Source organism: Vombatus ursinus, unplaced genomic scaffold (assembly GCF_900497805.2).
Source record: "Vombatus ursinus unplaced genomic scaffold, bare-nosed wombat genome assembly UNPS02014810.1, whole genome shotgun sequence".
NCBI classification, from domain to species: domain Eukaryota; kingdom Metazoa; phylum Chordata; class Mammalia; order Diprotodontia; family Vombatidae; genus Vombatus; species Vombatus ursinus.
Window position 1 is genome coordinate 48,607,007 of NW_020954588.1, and position 8,630 is coordinate 48,615,636.

Below are 8,630 nucleotides of genomic sequence, written 5' to 3' on the forward strand. Positions count from 1 at the left end.
CACGTCAGTCCTTGACCAAGGGTGAACTATTCCCTAGCTCTAAAGCTATGGCTCCCTCTGATACCATAGCTTTCACCAAGGAAATTGTGCCCAGATATGACCCAAGTGTCTACATGGACTCCGATGAGGGGGTCTCATCTCATTGTATTCTAGAAATGGCTTTATCTGAAGACCAATGTGGGTGGGAGCGGGGACATGATGGTTGTGAATAGATGAAATTTGTAAATAGTTGATGGGTGAGGGTCAAGGCTCAAGGAGTAGGTAGGTAAAGGAGTTTCTCCCAACAACTCCATGCAGCCCAGAGGTGAAAGGCGGGCCAGCGAGTCAGGGGAATCCCAGAGGGTGGGTGGGCAGTTGCGGGACTCCAGCTCTCACCTTACTTTGACTTCTTATCACTGGGCCCTTGGCCAGTTGGCTGAAGAAAGGCCAGGTTGTTGGTGGGAAGTTTCTTAAGATACAGAAGGACGATAACTCTAAAAACAGATAACATTTTTACAGCACTTTAAGGTTTCCAAAGCCCTGCACGCGCATTGTTTCATCTGAACCTCCCCACAGCTCTGGGAGGTAGATGCTATTATTATCCCATCTGTACAAATGAGGGAATTGAGGCTCTCCAGAGGGGTCACCTAGTAAGACCACATCGCCCCTCAGGGCAGGGTGATGCCATCATCTCTTGAGATCTGCGATATGATTTGAGGTAGTATCACTTAAAGTCTCAGGTTACTCACCCCGTCCCCCTCCCAAACTCTCCCAGCCCCTGACTAATGGCTGATGCCTGTCTTAGGGTGTGAGACGAAACCCCCTGCAGACTTTGCCTTTTCTCTTCAGGGCAGACCATGACCCAGACTGAACAGTTCTGGGGTTTAAGGTTCCTACACTTATGTGCTAATGAGTTAGCCTTCATTCGTAAAGCAAGTGAATGAATAACCACCCAAAGGCTTCCCTTGCCCTCTCCATCTGCCTAGAGACTTTGGCTGTGCCCTCACTGGGCCATCTCTGCAGCACTAAAGTTTAATCCGGGAGATCTGAACCTCTTGTATGTCCTAGACTTCATTGGCAGTGAGCATGGTGAAGACTATGGTCCCCTTACTTAAAAATGCAAAAAATAACTTCCAGGATTACAAGCAAGCCAATTATATGGAAATACAATGAACAACATATTTAAAGCAAAGAAAGAAAAAGTGAGTTCCCAGATCCCAGGTCAGGGAACTCCTTCCTAGTCTGGATACAATGAGAACTACGGCCAGAGTGCATTTTGTAAATAGACTGTCTCTGTCTGAGGGCTAAAACCTAACTATGTCAGCATAGTTAAATATGGTGGCAGAGAGCAAAGAGAGAGCTGGGACTTGAGTTCTTATGACAGTATGGATTCCAGTAAGCAGGCTTAAAGTTAAATAAAAAGTCCCATAAGAGCAGAGGGTCCTGGGGCATTTTACCCCTGTCTCACTGGAAATGAGTGGCCCGGTCTTTGGAACCCTTGTAAGAGTTTCTTCAGGTGTGCTTGCTGTGGGTGGCAGCACCACCTCACAGGTGGAACCTCTCTCCACCCTCTCTCCATCACAACAGTCCCTTAGCACAGGGAGGGGCCTTTCTTTTGGCCCCTTGGCCACCAGGTGATTTTCCAGGCCCAGAAAGTGTGTGTGTGTGTGTGTGTGTGTGTCTATAGGCTGTAGATGGCCGGACACCAACGTGAGAGCAGGGCCTGCAGAGGCAGGACGATGACGCTCCTGGAGACGGCAGCAGCTGAGGGCATCAGAGGCATGAGATGTTTCTCCTTGACTGTCCCGGTGGCTCATCATCCTTACATTTGTGTCCTCCACACATTCTCTAGGACAACTTAGTTTACTCAGTAAAGGTGCATGCAATTTTGGGAGAGGGTGCCAGGTTTATGGGGAAAATGTTGTTTTGCTATCTTTCTTATGATTCTGTCATATTAAATGCCTCTGTTTTGAAGAGATAGTCACTAATAGCAGACACATTGGCGGGGACTCATTGGCTCTGTTTTTAAAATTTAAAGCAGATTCAGAGCAGCACCATACTTTGAAACTGATACAGCTTTCCTGGGGGCTCTAGGTATAAGAAGAGAGTGTCTCGGGTACTAAATTATTATCACAACCTCCCAAAGGCTCGCCAAAGCCACTGGCCTTTTAAATGAATGAATGAAAGAAGGAATGAATGAAGAGGTGTTTATTAAGTATTTACACTGTGTAAAGCACTGTGCTAGGGACATAAATAGAAAAGTAAACAGTCCCTGTTCTTACTTAAACACTTATGTTGTAATAGGAGAAATAACACAGATATGGGCTGCAAGTTGGATGGAAAGGACCGGTCACCCGCAAGGTAGGGAAAAGCATACGGGAATTGTTATAAAGATGACCCCAGAATCAGTTCCGAAGACTGGTGTCTCAAAGACTTTTTATTAAAGAGGTTGAAGTGCATCATTTTGATTCTTGAGAAAAGTGAGTGCACTTCCTTGGGGGGAGAGAAATGCACGCAGTAAAAGAAGCCAGAGCAAGCTTTATAGTTAGTAATTGGTCCTAATCCTTCTGGGTTACAATCTTCCTTATATGCCCCTTAACATACATTATATGCCTAGAATTGTGTTATCACTCCCCCCCCACCCCGGAAGTTAGCCTGTCTGTGCTGATTTCTTATCTACTTCTGTGGAAACAACTCTTTCATTTCTCACAGAATACATCTTGAGTCTCATTTGCATGGATGAAACTATATGTGTTGATGCCCTTCATTTTAGAGATAAACTGAGGACCAGAGAGGTTATTTGCCCAAGGCCACTTGTAGGCAGAATTTTAACCCAGGTCTTTGGCCTCCATCAGAGTGATGGTACAGCCTCCAGGATTATCTCTCCTCACCTCCTGAAGTCACCCCTGCTCTCCTCTCAGAAGGCTGGCACACAGAGCTGCCCCCACCCTCGTGCCCCCAGAGACACTCCCCTGAGACGACCTGGTTTGCAGAAAGCCTTCAGGACTACAGTTTGTTCTATCAAGTCAAATGCCTTGTATACAGTAAGAGCTTAATAAAAGCTCTCCTCCTATTCCTCCTTTTCATAGGTAACTCTCTCCTCACTTCCACCTTCTGGAGTCCCTAGCTTTCTTCCAAGCCCAGCTCACAGGCCACCACCTATTCCAGGCCTGTCTTGGTCCTCACCCCTGCCCCCCCCACCCCCAAATGACTTTGTACTTATTCTGCATCTGCTTTGCCCATACTTACCTGTGTACCAGTCATTCAGCCCCAGTAAAATGTAAAACACTGGAGGGCAGGGACTGTTTCAGTTGTCTTTGACAGTGACTTGTCCCCATTGCCTTGCACAGTGCCTGGATCGTAGTAGGTATTTAATAAATGATGACAAATTGAATTATTCCTCTTAGATATAAGAAGTAAAACAATTCTCAAGTTGTCGTTCAGGTCTGATCAGATTGCAGGGTAAAACAGCCATTTCAATCAACTATTGTAGCGTGATGGACTTTGGGTCAGAGGGGACCTGGGTTTGAATCTCACCACCAACACTTATTAGCTGTTTGACCGTGAGCAAGTCGCCATTGGGAAATGGAGTGGCACCCTCTCTTCAGTGATGAACCTTCTCCTCCCCCATCATGCCCTTCACATCCCAGTGACGCTCAGCTCCTACAGAGCATCTCCAAGCCCTGTTCTCCACCCCTCCATCACCCACTTCTTTATTCCCATCCTCCTCAACACCCCCACCCCAAAGTTTCAACCAAATGCCACCCAGTCCTTCTATTGTGCCCTCTGTAATGCACATTCCATAGGTGACAAGCTTCCCTTCATCTCAAATAATTTCCTTTCCCACTTTTTCCATCTATTAGTCCTTACTGAAACCTGACTCCCCTCCAATGACCCAGCCTGCCTACCCACCCATGGAGAGTACAGAGGCAGACGGTACAGGGATAGCTGGGAGAATCGGGTGGGAGAGGGAGGCAGATGGCTCAGGGAAGAGATGGGAGAGGGAGAAAGGCACATAGAGCGCTTAGGTGACTTGGATTGAAGCTGGCAGTGCTCCAGGGGTAGGGTCTGGGGTACCATTCTGGTAGGATCCTGGTAGGGGAGGATGGTTCATCGGTTTGACCTTTGAGTTCACTCATTACATATCAGTCATTTCAAAGTTATCAGTCCCACCTGAAGAATACCTAAGCACAATGTTTCTCTGGTTTTACTGCATATGTCTGGCATTTACCTGCCACTTGCAAACCAAGGGTGGTTTATTGGCTTCTCTCAATTTAGCACCTAATCTCCGGATGTGGTTTTAATTAATTTGGGAGCAGTTTTGGAGAGCTGTGTCTATGTTCCCGCCTACACTCTTGGTTCTTAGCTCCTATTTACTATTACCTCACACTGGCTACTTGCATACTTCCTATATTGACTGCTCGTGGGGGCCATAACAAGAAACAGGTGCATCACACCTCCAGTCTGGCTTCCAAATTCCACCCAAACCCTCTCTCCAAAGTTACCAATCTTCTCTTAGTGGCCAAATCCAACGGCCTTTCCTCAATCCTCAGTCTCCCTGACCTCTCTGGGACATTGACACTGAGGAATCACACAAGAGGAGTGATTAAAGCCGAGCAGAGTTCCCAGTCCTTACAGAAGTTTGCATATTTGTGGCAGCCGGACAAAGGGAGGAGGGGATACCAGGAAGGGGCATGGCATTAGAGGGGAAAGGTGCAGTAAAGGTAGGAAAGGACAAAGCCTCTCCCAATGGGGAGGAGAAAGGCCGTGGCCAAAGCCTCATTCTTCTCCCTTGGAACTGCTAACTTATGAAGACTGGAAGGTCTGCTTATCTGCAAAGGACCCCAGCCACACGCGCATTTTCCTGGCACTGACTGCCTAGCACCTGTCTTGCCTCCCAAGGACACACATGGAATCCAACATGGAGTGCAACAACAAATTACGTCATCTCAGTGGGGCTTTGTTCTTGGCACATCCAGAGACTCCGGCATACTATGGGTCCAGTGTTTCTGAAAAATATGGCAACTCAAGAAGACAGGTTCAAGTGGATTCGGAGCAACAGGGTCACTCTCTCCTCCTTGCTACTCTCTTCTCTCTAGGTTTTCAGGACCCTCACCCTCCACCCAGCTCCTGGTCCTCCTCCCTCTCTGACCGATCCACCTCTGTCTGCCTTGCTGCATACTCCTCCAGATCAAGCCCTCTAACCGGAGGTGGCCCTCTGGGTTCTGTCCAGGACCTCTTCTCTGCTTCCTCTATGCTACTGACCCTGGTGATTTCATCAGCTCCCATGGATTTAATGACCGTCTCTATGCTGACAGTTCTCAGATCTACCCATCCTGCCCCAAACTCTCCCTTGACATCCAATCTCACATTTTCAGTTGCTTTTCAGATATCTCTAACTAGATGTCCAGTGGACATCTTAAATTCAGCATGGCCAAAAACAGAACTCATTATCTTCCCCCTTAAACCATTTCTCCCTCCAACCTTCTCTGTTACTATAAAGGGCACTACCATCCTCCCAGGCCCTCAGACTCAAAACCTAGGAATCTCCTTACTATCCCTCATTGCCCATATCTGATCTCTTACCAAGGCCTGTCAATTTCACCTTTGCATCATCTCCTGAATACACCCCCTTCTCTCCTCTGACACTGCCCTCGCCCTGGTGCAGACCCTCATCGCCTCACACCTGGACCATTACAATATCCTGCTGGGGGACTGGCCTACCTCAATCTCTCCCCACTCCAGCATGTCCTCCATTCAGCCACCAAAGTGTTCTTCCTGAAGTATAGGGATGATCATGTCTAATCTTTTACTCGGTAAACTCCAGTGGCTTCCTATCACCTCCACTCTCTAACACAAAATCCTCTGTTTGGCATTCAAAACCTTTTATAATCCAGCCCCCTCCCACCTTCCCCGTCTTCTTACACCTTACTCTCTTCCATCCAGTTCCCATAAACATGACACCCCATCTTTCATGCCGTGTTGTTATAAGGCTCTAACCCTAACCCTAAATTTATCATTCAAAATTCACAAAACTAAATCAATGTGAAAATTTAAATAACTAAACTTTCAAATGTGGCTTTTGTCAGTTTGTGGAATTTATACTTCTAAAGTTATGGGCTCGAAACTGCACCCAGACTTTTGGGACACCTTTTAGATGTAGCTCCTGGGTGATAGCCAGGCTTAAATGAGAGCGTATATGTAAAATGCATTGAACTGTGAAGTATTCTTGAAATGTCAGCTTGCTATGTGATGGAAGCCACTTTGGGGGTGATGGATTTTTAGCTTTTTCCAACACATGGTCTTTCTTTTGCAGGGTTGGAGGATAACGGCTTTTTGGAGATGGTAGATACCTCTCCTCCAGAGAGTGACTTCTCCCTTTCTCTCCAACACCTTCTGGTACTCAAGGCTCCTTTCACTGTCCCCACTTCCCTTAGCACCCCCTCCCTCTGGCCTCAGCTGATCCTCCTCTCAATCTCCAAGGCTCTTAACATCTACATTACACACACTTGGGTAGTTCTACATCTCCTTGTCAAGTTTTTGGGTGAGTATACATCTCCCGACTAGACTGTAAGCCCCTCAAGGGCAGCACCTCAAACAGCCCTGGGCAAAAAGAACATCCTCAATTTCCTGAAGGAGCATTGTTTGACTTTTCCTACTGCTGGTGGGGCCAAGCTCAGGTGCAGGCTGCCAGCAGGCCTGGTGCTGGGCCCTGGCCTTCAGCTCTCTGTTATTTCCACCCTGTATGTACCACACACCAGTCTTAATAGACCTGGCACCTTGAGACCTTTGATCCCTAAAGCAGAAGATAAGAGATGTTAAGGTTAATGATTACAGGACACCCACTCCATGGAGAGTAACATTCTGCCAGTATGAGATAGGAACAGTGGCAACATTTCTGCCCTGTTGGCATCCTGTAAATGATTCTGCCTGAAGGCCTTCCGGCCTCATTTAGCCTCAACTTTCCCTTTCCCCTACCCTGCACAACATCTTTTCTGACTGGGGCCCATCACGGTGCCAAAGTCCTGTTACCCTTGGGCATTAGAGGGGCATGAGGTGATGCAGGCCTTCACCATGATGGTGACTGTCACAAGACGTTCAATTTCAGTAGCTTCCTTGGCCTAGACTCTGGTAATGGTGGTCAGCAGTCCGATGGAGGCGCCAGACCTTGGCTTTTGTATTAAGGGCAACCAGGAAGCTCTGTCAGTGGCTAGAGCCTCTAGTCCCCTGGACCAATTACATCTTGAGGATGGCTTCCTTTTAAGAAAAAAATCAGTCTAGCCTTTGTCAAAGAAAAGCAAGTTAAGACTGTACTCTATGTTGTATGTATAAATCTTCCAGAGGCAATTTTTATTTAATTTAACGTTAATCTAATATCCAATATTTCTATCTTAAAGATGTGTGGTTTCTCCTTTGTTCTGGAAGAGGACTATGACATCAGGGAGATGATGACATGACTTGCAATTGACTGTGATTTGAGTGAGGGAGGGCTGTGCAAGGTCACCAGCCTCACTTTTCCCTCAGCCATCTGGGTCCGGTGGCCAGATACTCATCAGGAGGACCGGAGATGGTCCAGGATGCAAAGGGAGACCTTGACTCTTTCAAGTTCAGTTCTCACTTCCAGTGAGGCAATGCCCATTTGGTGAATAGGCCTCTTTAAGAAGTGAGTTAAGGGATGGTCCCTTTAATTTAAAAAAAAAAAAATCAAACTGGGAGGGAACGACCCTCTGGGTTGCTGACCAAAGGAGAACCAGTTACTATTTACATTCATTCTGAGCCTGGAGAGCCCAAAAAATAACGATTAAGTGGTTCTTGGGCAAGGACCTTTTGTTGTCCAATCCATGAAATCCAGAGTGAAGTGGGTTTAAGGCTTGATCTTTGAGAAAGAAATCTAGCCAGTAAACCCCAAGTTAACTAGGTAGCTTTTGGCCATCAAAATTTACCTTCCTTTGGGCAGAACACCCTCAGGTAAGGTGAGAGGGAGAGAAGAGGAGGGGAGGAACTGAGATGCCCAACTGGAACCGGCCAGCTGGGTCCCCATTCAGGCAGCTCGGACCACTCACAGGTTGTGGTTTGTCCTTCATTCTGGAAGAGGACCATGACATCAGGGAGATAATGACATGACTTGCAATTGACATTGATTTGAGTGAGGGAAGGTTGTGCAAAGTCACCAGTCTCACTTTTTGTACCAACTGAGGTGACTGGACCCTCACCACGCGATTGTCTATTCCAAGAATATCCGAAGTAACGTTTATAGGAACCTTGAATTAGGAAAAGATCACTAGATTTTACAACACGGGGGGAGTTAACCTTCCAAAACAATCATCCCTACACAGCTGCTCCCTTGACTGTCCTTGGCACGTGTGCGAGACTAAATAAAGGGATCTCCTTTACCGCGATCGGTATCTTAATCCTTTTTCCATGGAGAGGGTCAGTCACATCTCAATTTCTCTAAAGATAAAGGGGGAGCCTGCCTTTAGATGGGTCAGTGAGCCAATCGCTTTTTCAGAGGGAGGGAGGGTAGAAAGCAATTATCTAGAGGAGAGAATCATCAATCCATTCCCCCAAGAAAGACCTTGGCTTTTGTTCGGCTCTTTTTCGTTAAGGGAAAAGTCTGAAAAGGGATTTAGGCTGGAAAAAATGTTATTCCT